We start from the raw sequence: 14,152 nt of genomic DNA on the forward strand, positions 1-14,152 counted from the left end.
CAGAGAAGACATACACACTCCATATGATATTGTGAACTTTATCCAGAGATGGGGAAAGAGGATGCCGTGTGAGTGAAACAGGGGTAGACCCATCTCACACATGCGAGAGAGCTGAGCCACAGGGCAAAGAAGTCACACAGGACTTAGCAGGCCCTGTGATGGCTCCCTAGGTGTCCTCGTCCTAGTTCCCAAAACCCCACAACAAGCCTGTTTTATCTGAATTACCCAGATAAATCACAAGTCCTGATAAAAGAGAAGGTTATGTGAAGACAGAAGCAGAGGGACATTTGAAGATGCCACTGGACTTGAATGTGGAGGAGGGCCCAGGAGCCAAGGAATTCAAGGATTGCAGCTCCAGATGTGAAAACGGCAAAAAGTGCAATCCTAACCTAAGTCTCTGGATAGGGGACCTTCCAACATCTTGGTTGTGTCCAGGGAAACCCATTTCTGACTTCTCACTCCAGAACCATCAGAGGATAACTTTGTGTTGTTGTAAGTCCCTAAGGCAGAGGCAATTATTTTAGCATCAAAATAGAAGTGAATACAGGGATAGACAGGCAGGCAGAAGGGAGAAAACACAGAGGAGAACAGACATGCTGGAAGAGAGCAGGCAATCAGGATTAGGTGGACAGTGAGAGATACAGGGAGTCAGAGATGGAGAGATAAGCAGATAGGGAGCCTGGAGAAAGGTGAAAGGAGAAGGGTGGAAAGTCTGCTGCTGGGCAGGAGGCAGGAGATGAGGCAAGCTGGCAGGTGGGCAGATCAAAGCAGGAAGTGGGCAAAGAGACAAGGACAGGGAGAGTGACAGCAAGACAGAATGGCAGGCAAGGGCCCTCAGAGCTTGTCCTTGTTCCCACCTGGATCAGACAGCTTCCTGAGTTGCAAGTGGATCCCATTTTTGGATCTCTGCACCATGACTGGAGTGGGCACAGGGACCTTGAAGGGATCCGGTGACAGCTCAAAGTGAAGCAAGATCAGGGCCACGGCCACCTTCAACTCATTCATGGCAAACTGCTTCCCGATGCAGTTCCTGGGTAAGGAGGGGAAAAGGAAGAGAACAGAGGCTTCTAACCCCTGCTGAGCACAGGGATTCAGGGCTGTCCTCCACATGGCCCAGCCCTGATGCCTTCCTTACTCATCACAATGAATTTGCCAGCAAAGCTTTGGGCCAAACTCTCCCCCTGACCTAAGACAAAGCCCACATCTCCAAGGACTGTCTCCAACCTCCTACTTCTGCTCTCAGCAGGAAACCTGTAAGGAGGCATCAGTGCTCTAAGCCACAGAGTCAAGTGAAGTGGATCAAAATGTGAACTAGTACTTTATTTACTCATCCATAGGCAATTCCTGGTTTCAGGTCAGCCCAGGGCACTGTAGGGGGAGGGGTCCTGAGACACCCTCTCAGGACCTTACCACCTATGGTGGAAAAACAGGCTGTTCAGTCCCAAGAGATGACAAGACAGGGTTGTGCAAGGAATTAGAGTGGCAACAAGGAGGCTTTCCTAGAGAGGACAAGGGTTAATGACCCTGAACCTGCTGACCATTTGCCTCCCAATCAATGGTCTGACTTCTTGTCTCCCTTCAGCTCCTCAGTCAATTTACCTTTGGAACCTTCCCATTCTAATCCAGAAATGACCCTCCTAACCATCCCTTGGGCTCCTCATCTGGCCTTTTCAGCTTCCACTCCTTCCCTCCCTCTAAAGCCACAGTCACTCCAGGCCTGCTATGTTCCCCATCACAGGGAGGACACGTCGCAGTGCCTCAGCGGCATCACAGCTCTCTCTGGATTCCTCCTCACTCACCTGGGGTCTGTCCCTCTCCTCTTCCTGACTCAGTAACGGTGAGGTCCCCTCCCCTCGCCTCTGCCATCCTCATGCTCAAGGCTCAATCCAGTGACCACCACCCTCACCCCCTCTGCTGGCTGCACCTCTTCCCACTCGGGACCCTCCAGGCACCATGGGTGTTAACTCAAGGACACATCACATCCAGTACCCAGCACAGTGCCGGATCATGGATCCCCGCACAGTCTGCTCAAGGACTGAATGAGTGAAACAGTGGATGGGTGAATGATGTCTGTCTTGAGTAGATGTGTTATTGACAGTGAGCCCTGGGGGAGGACAGCGTTATCATCCCTATGTTCCCCTCTCCTAGCACAGGTCTTGGCACACGGAGACACACTTAATACATGCCTTCATATTTAAACAAAATTAATTGAATTGAAAACATCCCAAATAGAGTGAGAATATTCAGTCTGACCTAGGAATCAAACCGCCTAGTCCCTCCTGCCCTCTAGTGGCAGCTGCATGACATGCAGCCATGTCTACAAGGAAGGACTGGACCCTGGTATAAACCAAATCCTAGAACCAATTTAGAAGACAATTTGCTTCAAACCTGTTCTGCAAAGGTTGATTCACCAACTGAAAATTTCCTAGGGCTGTAGAGTCAGAAAACTTGTTTCTACTAAGTTTCAAAGTCACTGAAATTACGATCCCATGGACTGTATGTAGCCCACCAGTCCATGGGATTCTCCAGGCAAGAATACTGGAGTGGGTTCCATTTCCTTCTCCAGGGGATGTTCCCAACCCAGGGATCAAACCCAGGTCTCCTGCATGGCAGGCAGACTCTTTACCAACTGACCTACCAGGGAAGCCTAACTTTCCATAGCCTTTACGATTGTCACAGCAATCATTTAGGAGTGTATCATCCAGGTTAACAGCTATTTCAAGGGTGCTTATACTTTACATGCAAGGGATTTTTCAAATACATCTGTCAAATACAAAAAAGTTTTCCCCTGTAGGGAAAGAGCAAATTAACCAAAATGACACGGTCAGGCTCTCTCGCCCTGAGGCCTCTTGCTCTTGCCCCACGGTTTGTAAACAATGATTATGTAACATGAGATCACGTATAGCATGCATTCACACTTCACATGGTACTCGCTTGGACTGGGGCTACTTTTGTTATATAAACTCCACCTGGAAAAGCCCCGGGGGGTGGTGTGTGGTACACCTTAATGAGTTTCACCAAGAAAACCCTGGCTCCTGCTGCGCTGGGGCTACACTGGAGCGAAGTCACGGTTATGTTATATGAAGTCATGTTCTGGCTGCCTTATGGTTGTGTTATGACTGCTGCTCCAGCTGCTGCGTCAGCTAGGAGACAGGCAGTGTTGTGGCAGCCTTGCCAGCCAGGAGAGAATAAACGTGTCTGCAGTTCCCATGGCTCCTCCAGTCTTCTTTCAACCTCTTAGCCCATGCCTTGACTACCCTGGGTTCAGAAACAATGTGTACAGTGTGAACAGCAAGATAGTTGGCACCATGAGCAGAATCAGCAATACACTCCCCAAGACAGACTTGATTGTCCTCCACTTTATGCTTTTTCTTACTAACATTAGACTCTGTAGAATCTGGGACTATGGTATATAACCTCTGCTATTATATAAAGAACTTTGGTGACAGGAAAATATGTCATGGTTATATTAATACACAGTCAAAACTATCGGAGCTACTGCAGAAATAGAGAACACACTCATGACCGTGAAACTTTCTTCAAATGACAACTGTAACTGATCCTATACATGGAAGGTAGCTGAAGTTCCAAACCCATGCAAACATGACAGATACTGTGAGGGGGAATTGATGGATTAAACAGAAAGGCAGTGTGCCAACCAGGAATGTAGGAACAGAGAAAATCATCTTTTAAGGTGACTGAAATTGTGCTAACCAAACATGTAGTTTAACGTTCATGAAAACTTAGAGTGCTAAAAAGTTATACTCCTAAAGTGAGGAAAACTCTGGATACTTTGGATCAGCCACTGACATGGAAATAAGGTCAGTCCTTGTGGATATCAGGTCAACGCCATTGTGGGGGGCCCTGCAGGCTTTCTTATACATGGAGACCCAGGCCTCCTTCTCAGCACATCAACATATAAAAACAGAACTTCATGCTCCACATATGAATGTAGACAGTCACACACAGCAGGTAGCAACCAGTGACACCTGCTTCCCCAAGTACAGAGGCCTCGCCTGGATCCTCCTGAGAAGGGCAGGAAGGCATGGCTGTGTCGAGTAGAACCTGATGTGAACCAAGATGGGTCAAACACCTGCAGAGAGAACATTGGGGCCAGGAGATGTGCGGTCAAACTTCTAGCATCAATCTACCAGGGGACAAGAATCTCAGAGCAGGAGCAGGAGGACAGGTTGTTGTGGAGAGAGCATCCCATGCCCTCCTCCCACCACCATTGTACCTCTGGGTTTGGCCACACCTTTGGGTTGTGATGAAGCCCATAAAAGGAGAGGGGAGGATGATTCCTGTGGGGCAGAGAGGAGAGAGAGGAGCCTGATGGTCCCATAGTGCAGGGGATGTGCATCTTCCCAGGACAAACGTCCTGGGAGCCACCATGGCAGTACCCTCCTTCACTCTGAATAAAGTGATGCTCTTGAAGACAGGTGGGTGGGGCATGACAAAGCACATGAGCACTGATTAGGAGAAGGTGACCAGGGCTGAGGATTAAGAAGTAAAAGAGCTGCAAGTTTACACTTAGGAGCAGTCGAGTGACAATTCACATTTATCAAGTGTCATTATGACTCTGGGGAATATGTAGTAACTCACTTAATCCTCACACAGCCCTCAAGGCAAGCACTCCTATATCTATGAGCAGATGAAGCACTTGAGCCTCAGAGGGGTTAAGGGTTGGGTCTATGATCCCACAGCTAGGAGGGAGTAGGGCTGGGATTCAGACCTACTGGGAGGTGAGTTAATGGGTGGCCTCCAGCCACGGTAGGGCTCCCAGATACATGATCAGCTGCTCTCTGCCATCTACTAGGGGGCACCTGAGAGACCAAATCAACTGATCCACGACAGTGCAGTCCTTGAGCTCCCTCCTTTACTTAGACTCCATATGAAAGAACCATGCCTCCCCCTTTGTCTGCTTTTCTCTTAAGCCTTCACGTTTCAAGGAATTAGAATTTTAGGCTCCATCATACCACCATACAGAAGGGTCAACATTTGTTTACTGAGCTTTTGTTGCATTCAAGCTCTGTGTCAATCATTTTTTTTTCAATTGGAGGTTAATTGATTTACAGTGTTGTGTTGATTTCTGCCATACAACAATGAAAAGAATGCACAATTACATACACACTTCATGGCAAATAGATGGGGAAACAGTGACAGACTTTATTTCAGGGGGCTCCAAAATCACTGCAGATGGTGATTGCAGCCATGAAATTAAAAGACGCTTACTCCTGGGAAGAAAAGTTATGACCAACCCAGACAGCATATTAAAAGCAGAGACATTACTTTGCCAACAAAGGCCCATCTAGTCAAAGCTATGGTTTTTCCAGTAGTCATGTATGAATGTGAGAGTTGGACTATAAAGAATGCTGAGTGCAGAAGAATTGATGCTTTTGAACTGCGGTGTTGGAGAAGACTCTTGAAAGTCCCTTGGACTGCAAGGAGATCCAACCAGTCCATCCTAAAGGAAATCAGTCCTGAATATTCATTGGAAGGACTGATGCTGAAGCTGAAACTCCAATACTTTGGCCACCTGATTCGAAGAACTGACTCATTAGAAAAGACCCTGATGTTGGGAAAGTTTGAAGGCAGGAAGAGAAGGGGACGGCAGAGGATGAGATGGCTAGATGGCATCACCGACTCAATGGGCATGAGTCTAAGTAAACTCCGGGAGGTGGTGATGGACAGGGAGACCTGGTGTGCTGCAGTCCATGGGGATGCAAAGAGTCAGACATGACCAAGCAACTGAACTGAACTGAACTGGACATACATACATATATATAGGTATATATACATATATATATATATGTATATGGGGAAGAAAATGGCAACTCACTCCAGTATTCTTGCCTGGGAAATGCTGTGGACAGTAGAGCCTTGTGGGCTACAGTCTATGGGGTTGGAAAAGAGTCAGACACAACCCAGCAACTAAACAACTGTATACATATCCCCTCTATCTTGAACCTCACTCCACTTTTGCACTCCACCCCTCTAGCTCATCTCAGAGCAACAGGCTGGGCTTCTGTTATAAAGCAGCTTTCCACTAGCTACATATCAATATTTTACAAACGGTGGTGTATATATCAACGCTACTTTCTTAGTCGGTCCTACCCTCTCCTTTCCACATGTGTCCACAAGTCCATTCTCTATGTCTGCATCTTCATTCCTTCTCTGCAAATAGGTTCATCAAAACCATTTCTGTAGATTCTATATATCTGTATGCGTGTGTGTTTCAGTATTTGTTTTTCTCTTTCTGAGTTACCTCACTCTGTGTAACAGGCTGTAGGTTCATCCACCTCACTGCAAATGAATCAGTTTCATTCTGTTTTATGACAGTAATATTCCATTGTGTATTCCATTGTGAACACATCGTCATTACCCATTTGTCTGCCAATGGACATCTAGGTTGCTTCCATGTCCTGGCTGTTGTAAATAATGCTGCAATGGACATTGGGGTACATGTCCTTTTTGAATTCTGGTTTTCTCAGGTCATATTCCCAGTAGTGGATGGTTGGATATATGGTAGTATTATTTGTAGGTTTTTAAGGAAAAGTGTTTTTCAAAACTCACTCAAACTACACAGTAAATATTATCTTCAGGCAGAGAAGAGCTAGAGCCTCCTGGAACTGGGAATGCACAGGTGGACTTCTGGTCTAGCATGTGGTCCTACAGAGTGCTTAGCTGAGTGGTGAGGTGAAATTCATACCTGCAGGTAAGGAGCGTCCATCAGGGAAGGTGATGGGTTTTCTCAGCTCTCTGCCAATGACTGGTACTGGTGGATAGAGTCTCATGGCCTCCTTGATGCACATGGTGGTGTAGGGCATCTGGTCCAGATGGTCCCTGAAAGGAAGCCCACCTGAGGGCAGGCAGGACTGGACAACCAGGGATTCTCTCTAGCTCAGATGGGACAGGGTTCTTCTATCTCCTGGACATTCACCAGGTGATGGAGGCGCCATCCCCCAGGAGGCACAGGATCTCTTCCTGGCACCTCTGCTGATGCACAGGGTGGGAGACTAGAGCATAGAGGAGATGCCACTGGCTGTGGTGTCGTGATCCTTGAACATGAACGTGTCCACTTCGGCACGGAGGTCCTTGTCAGACAAGCTGCTCCCATTCTCCATCTGTGGAGGCAGGGCCAGAGTTGCAGGTCTGCCCTTCCTGTGTGCTTCTGCACAAAGGCTCAGGCCTCTCCTGCCCACAACTCACTCTGGCAAAGAGGAGGATGTCCAGGAAGTCCAAGTGCCTCCTGCTCCTCACCTTCTCCAGCTCTCCCTCCTTCTTCAGGCAAGCCTTCCTCTCCTTGATCACTGCGTCTGTCCCAGAACAGTGGTTCCCAGCCAGAGCTGAGGACTCTGGGGACCCATATGCAGCACCCACCATGGCCCCATCTGCCCCCTCAGGCCCAGTCTGGGTGCCAGGTGGATGAGGTGGGTGGCACTGGGTGAGCATGTCAGGACTGAGAGCTCCAGCGACATCTACTCCAGGCGGCAATCCCTGAAGTAACACAGCCCATGGAGGCTCTGACTGAATGCTGCTGGGAGGGGTCTCACTCAGTCATCACCAACCTGGTGACTCCTGTAATTCCCTATTCAACACCTGACATGCTGACCTCTGGGTTCCCAGTCCCTGCAGCAGGAGGGTGTGAGCCAGCTCCTGAAGAGAAAGCAGGAGTCTGGGCTCTGCCTGAATGGTCAAGACCAGCCACTTTCACATGAGCCTGATGAAGGAGCAGCCTACGAGGAGGGAACCTATGTGTTGATGGGTGAGCTGGCAGGCCTGGTGGTCCCAGCGGCCTTCAGGGGTCAGCCTGTAGATGAGGTCGTTCTGGTGGAAAGCATTCTTCAGTTGGGAAAAAATCAGATGACCGAGGTCCCTGATGGCCTGGATGTAGGACTGAAAGTTCCTGAAGGGAGAGGACACAGAAGAGATTGGAGTTGAGGGAGCCTCTGACCTGGAGAAGTCACTCAGTTGTGACCCCATGGACTGTAGTTTACCAGGATCCTCTGTCCATGGAACTTTCCAGGCAAGAGTACTGGAGTGGGTTGCCATTTCTTCTCCAGGGGTTCTTCCTGACCCGGGGATCGAACCCAGGTTTCCTGCATTGGAGGCAGACTCTTTACCATTGGAGCCACCAGGGAAGCCCAAGAAAGTGAAGTCGATCAGTCAGGCTTCCTTGATAGCTCAGATGGTAAAGAATCTGCCTGCAATTCAGGAGACCTCAGTTCGATTCTTGGGTCGGGAAGATCTGCTGGAGAAGGGAAAGGCTACCCATTCCAGTATTTCTGGACTTCCTTTGTGGTTCAGCTGGTAAAGAATCTGCCTGCAATGCAGGAGGCCTAGGTTCAACCATGGTTTGAGAAGATCCTCTGGAGAAGGGAAAGACTACCCACTCCAGTATTCTGGCCTGGAGAATTCCATGGACTGTATAGTCCTTGAAGTCGCAAAGAGTCAGACACAACGGGGCAGCTTTCACTTTCTAACTTGGAGAGGGAGTCGGGCTCTGGGTGGATGATTCTTCAGTCAGAGGGGACAGGCAGCACGGAGGCATTGTCATTTCTGCCTCATTGTCCTGGAGCCCCTCCTCCTGGAGTCCTTTACAGGTGTGCTGAGGGTACAGGCTTCTCCTTGTGTAGGAATAAGGGACCTGTGACTGAGTCAAGGACGGTCTAGGTGGAATCTGACTATGGTACATGTCTCTCTGCAGAATGTTTTGTGCTGAGAAACATCCTATCTGCCCCTAATCCCTCTCAGTTCCTTCCCTGCTGGTGAGAACAGGACCCTGACCTGGAAGAGCTGTCATTGACCTGTCTGTCTGAACACTTCCCTGGTGGCTGAAGGCACACATCATGATGGTGTCCAGGGTCATCGAGGAGACATGTCCAAAGATCTCCAGGTGTGAGTCCTGGATGACAAGCTCCTCCCACTTGTCCTGTGGAGGGAGGAGGCACTGGCCCTGCTCTGCTCCCCTAGAAGACCTGTGCTGCCAAGGCCAGGCTTTCTCTCCATCTCTACATCTTCAGATGAGATTTCCTCATTTTCTAAGCAGATATGTTTTAGCAATTTAGTGCTGTAAGACACATAAATAATGTGATGCCTATTTCTTTGAACCTTTACTATACAACAGTTATATTCTCTTTTAATAGCTTAGTTAATTCTGAATTTTAAGAGTAATGTTTAATAATACCTCAAATGGGGCAGAGCAGAAAGCATAGTTTCTCAGGGGAAAAGGGAGAATCTTTTGTGTCCTGAGATCAGAACTGGACAGGTGATGTCCAGCATGAGCAAGCAAATATTTCAAGGCAAGCTAAAGTGGCTCTAATAGGGCTCCTATAAGGGGCATGATCTACTCAATCCCTTTCATTCATTTAATGTTGCCTAATACCTGGTGGTACTTCTGCCAGATCAGAGGTGATGTTTGTGAAGGCCCAGTTCTGTGAGTGTAGACCTGGGCTCATTTCCTCCCATGAGTGGCTCAGTGATGTGCAGAATCCATGGAACCCAGGCTAGAGCCCACCTCCGTGACATCTTGGGATGTCCACTCTGCCACCGAAGCTGCCATTGCCCAGGCCAGCCAGGGCCAATTTGCACTGACCTCCTTGATCTACTCCCCTGTGTTCAAACATGGAGATAGAAGAGTGGACCCTGAATACACCATGGCCCTGATTTCTCTTGGTGAGGAGAAAATTATGGATCCAGGTTGGTGCCTAGATGTTCCTCTGTCCCACCTAGCTTTAATGAATGCTGTCTCACACTAAGTCGAGAATGCATCATTCCGTGGGGCTCTATTCAATGGATGCCTGAGGGACATAAGTGTCTGATAGTGGACTTTGTCAGCTGTGCTGGATTCTAATGATATGGTGACAAGCGATGGACTTACCAGCATCACTTGGACAGAGTCGGCCATGAGTCCCACACAGGGCTTCAAGATGTCATAGGGGAAGGCTGGGGTCAGCATCTGCCGGTGCTGGAACCATGTCTGCCCCTCCAACAGCAGCAAACCTGTCCCTGGACCGCAGATGGGTGTGTATGGGCATCAGGGAGACTAGGGCCATCTTGGGAGGAACCAAGGGTGTCAGGAGAAGTCTCATCATGGGCAAGGGTCAGTGAGGCCAGAACATATTAGGGATGTGAATTTCCAATATGTCTGTCTATAGCATGTGATTATGACGGCAGTGAGACAGAGGTCTAGAAATGGGGGGCAGGTAATTGAAGGACTCATTGAAAAGTCAGGCTGGGAACATTAGAAATGACTGAGTAGTGATGAAGAAGAGGCTGAACTTCAGGAGGGCTATAGCACCATTACATAGACTGATGGTTTTATTAGAAGAAGAGAAATGAGGTTTGATTGAGAGATGAGGGTGCCTGGCACCTGTTGTTTTTCATTTACACAGAGTCTGCTCTTGGTTAACCTAAATGGTGTGTGGTCAGCAGTTGTATTTAAATGTACTTACCAATCCAGGGCTTCAGGTATCTGTAGGCAATATGAGCCTTTGGGTCTGGAAAGTAAGGAGGGAACACGGATGGGGTGAAACACAGTGTACAGCCTCCAGAGCAACTGATGTTTAGATGATGTGGTCCCTTCCCTTCCTGGTGCTTGCCAGATGGTGGTCTGTCTGAAGCCACCACACCCTTGCCACCCATCTCTAACTCTCTCTCTGTCCTGACAGTCACTGTGGTCCCAGGAAATCAGACTCAGTGTTCCAGAGCAGAACACCCACAGTAATAAGGTGATGAATTGCCCTGAAACATAAACTCTGTTCAGTGCCAGAGAATAAGACAGAAGCTGTATTTCTTCAACAATCTGTGGTGGTCTGGCCATCTCATGACCCAGGACAGGCAGTAGTGAAGAGGTGCCCAACCTAGATCAGTGCCCTACCAGGATCACTCTGGATCCACCTGAAGAACTAAGAGTTTAGAACTATTTCTTCTGACCTGGAATCTCTGCAGGTGGACCTGCAGGCTGTCCACCATCATCCTAAGATCAGATTCTGTCCTATGTTGGGTAGAGTTATGGGCCAGCACTGTAAACTGCCTACAGAAACTTACATCAAGTGGATAAAGAATTGTCTTCCAGATCTGAGATCAACTCAGTTCGGTTGTAAAATGAAAAAAAGGAAGATGCAAAAGAGAAACCAGACCCAGGTGTTTAAGCATGTTTTAGTCTGGCTTGTGGTTCTGGAGGGTGTTTGGAGGAGCTTAGGCCTTGCTGTCTGATATGCCAGTGTCCTGTGGAATTTCACACCTAGGGGCATGTACTCAAATGGAAGATTGTCTCCTGCTGAGGGTTTCCCTCTCACCTGATCTCCCTAGGACCATCTTCATGTAGTCAGGATCGTAGACCAACACGAAGGCCCTTGTGCCCCACAGCCAGTGAACACAGGCCCTGGGGTATTTCTCTACCCTTTTCAGTAGGAGTGGCAGCTCACTCTCCTGTTGGAACTGTCACCAAGGGAAACACAAGTCAGTAATGTCTTTCTTTTAGTACTGGAGCTGGTGTGGGGGTTAAGGTCTGAAGGGTACCAGGTGATCACTCTGGATCCATCAGCAGAACTAAGTTTCGAACTATTTCTTCTGACCTGGAATCTCATCCAAACTTGCAGGCTGTCCACCACCCATCCTAAGATTGGATTTGTCCTATGTTGGGTAGAGTTATGGGCCTACAGAAACTTATGTCAAGGATAACTCCTTGGTTTATGAAATTTTTGGAAATAACTTGTACATAGTGACATAACTGCTTGAGCAATTTATGACAATTTGTATCATTTGGTAAGCAGTTTTGTCATATAACTTGGTTTATTTAGAGAGTAAATAGGCATTTTAGGAATTGAATTTATATATTAATTTCATTTTGCCATGATGATCATTATGTATGTTTAATATCATCCCAGCATACACGTTAATGTTTCTTAGTATGAAAAAGTCTTTGGAATGTATATGGCTAGGCAGAAAAATTAAATACTACATTGTGTGTATATATTATTATTTTCCATATTGTGTGTGTGCACTGTTGTAGGACAAATTCTGAGTGTACACATATGTAAATAATACTGCAATAAGATTTTGATATGTGGAGTTTTAATCTCATTTTCATTGACTAATTGTTAGGAACTTTTGTACACTTCCCATCTTATAGTGGAATCTTTGCAAACTCCTGAGTGTGGACCACAAAGGCCTTTCCTTTCTGACTTTACCTTCTCTCTATGCTTGTCCTAACAGGCTGGCGATTCCACAGGACCCATCGCTCTGCCCCCAGGATGCTGCTGCCAGCGCTCCCTGCACTGGCTCCACCTGCTCCTCTTCCAGGTCTTTACACACATTCTTCCCTCCACCTGGTGGCGTGGCATCTTTGCCACAACTGCAAAAAGCAACTGTCTCTCCTCAACTCTGGAGACTCAGTTTGTTTTGTCACCTCTGGATTTCTCATCAACAGTTGATTAAACAAATGTTCCAAGTAGTCAAATCTTTATTTCAGTGACTTCTGTGTGACTCAGATCAACCCTCTGTACTTTGATATCTGATCTCTGCCTGCATCCTTCTACCATCAAGACTCACCAGCTCTGAGGCAACTTGTCTACTCTGGGTTTCATTCCTTCACTGAGCTTGTGTTTACTGAGCATTTACTCTGTGCCAGACATGGATTTAAGGCACTGAACTAGGATGCTGCTCTAGGATGCTGTTTGGACCCTGCAGGGGCGTAGAGGTGACTGAGAGATCAACTGGCCATAACAGGAGGGCGTCATGAATGTGTGATGGAGGGAAGACAAAGTCCATGGAAGCTTTGGGGAAGGGAGCCTAGCAAAGACCTGGATGTTAGAAAGCTCTTTGTCCTGCACTTGGTCATTCTTTAATTCATAATTTATCAAGATGCTTTCAGGATAGAAACATGAGCCAGAGGCAAGGTTTCCCAGAAGAAGTTCATAGCTACAATCTTGCAGAGAGAAAGAGTTGAATCCAGTTACCACTGACTTGTGAGAAGGACATCCAAGGGAAAAAGAAAATCCTCTCCTCTCCTGGGAAACCCAGGATGAAAATGACTTGGGCCTGGGGCTTGTGAGACAGTCATAGGAGGGATGAGATCATTCCGGGGAGAGGACACATGGGAGCCAAGTCCCAGAGGCTGGTGTGCACAGGCAGTGGGGGAGGACCTTGAGTGACCTGGGGTGCAGGAGATTAGGAAGGAGCGGGGAGAGAGGTACTGGGCCAGCCTGCATGGGGCTTGGGCTGCTTCTAGTTCTCGTCTTTGGCTCCACTCTGTTCTAATCGTGCTGAGAAAGAGAGACCTCAGCTCTTTGCAACCTGTGATTATCTCCTAAAACTTCTTTAAGCCACAGACCCTTGGTGACCCATTTCCATGTGGGCCCAGACTTTGCTCTGAGCTCCCCCACCCTCAGGCTTTGGTGCCGGTGCTGGGTGGGCAGGTGCTGCCCCTCCCAACCTGCAAGCTGCTCCTTTCCCTCCTGCCTGTCCCTCCACACAATGGACTGACACCGCTCTGTGCAGGCTCTGTTTTGGGGGCTGAGGGTGGGAGGATTACAGGTTCAGCTCCAAGAGCTCATAGTTCAGAGAGAGGACACCAAGCAGGCAGTTCTCCTCACCTGGCCCCATCCTGGGAACTTCACTCCTGTGTGTGGCCTCTGGTGTGGGTTTCTGTCACTGACCTTATGGGACTAGAAAATCCCTTAGTCTGAATGAACCAAGCCGGTTTGTCTCCACACCTGACGTAACCCAACCCCGCAGGTAAGCCTCTTTTCCTGTGACTTGACACCTTCTTAGACTCCTGTTTGTTGTCCTCACACACAGTGAACCCACAGGGCTGATCCATCAGACTGCACATCTGTGCTCTCAGGCAACCACAGGGCCAGGTATGAGCTTGCTGAGTGTGACCATGCTCTAGATCTCCGGCCCTCCCGACCCTCCCACTCCCCCATCCAGCTCCATCCTACCTCCCGCTTGTGTCCATAGAACCAGTGGGAAGGAGGAGACGGGAAGTGATGAAGGGCTTTGAGCAGCCACTGTCTGCGCAGGTAGAGCTGTGCCGCCTTGAGCAGAAGCAGAACCAGGCTGAGCAGGGAGACCACCTGCAGGAACCCGGGGACCCCGCCCAGGGCTCTGGAGGGGCTCAGTGCAGAGACACTCATGGTGCAGTGGC

The 14,152-nt window shown here is 48.4% G+C and overlaps 1 pseudogene; it reads right to left on the reverse strand.

Annotated features, from left to right (window-relative positions):
* LOC102170042 lies at positions 778-14,152 on the reverse strand (annotated as a pseudogene).

This window comes from Capra hircus, chromosome 3 (assembly GCF_001704415.2).
Source record: "Capra hircus breed San Clemente chromosome 3, ASM170441v1, whole genome shotgun sequence".
Lineage (NCBI taxonomy): Eukaryota > Metazoa > Chordata > Mammalia > Artiodactyla > Bovidae > Capra > Capra hircus.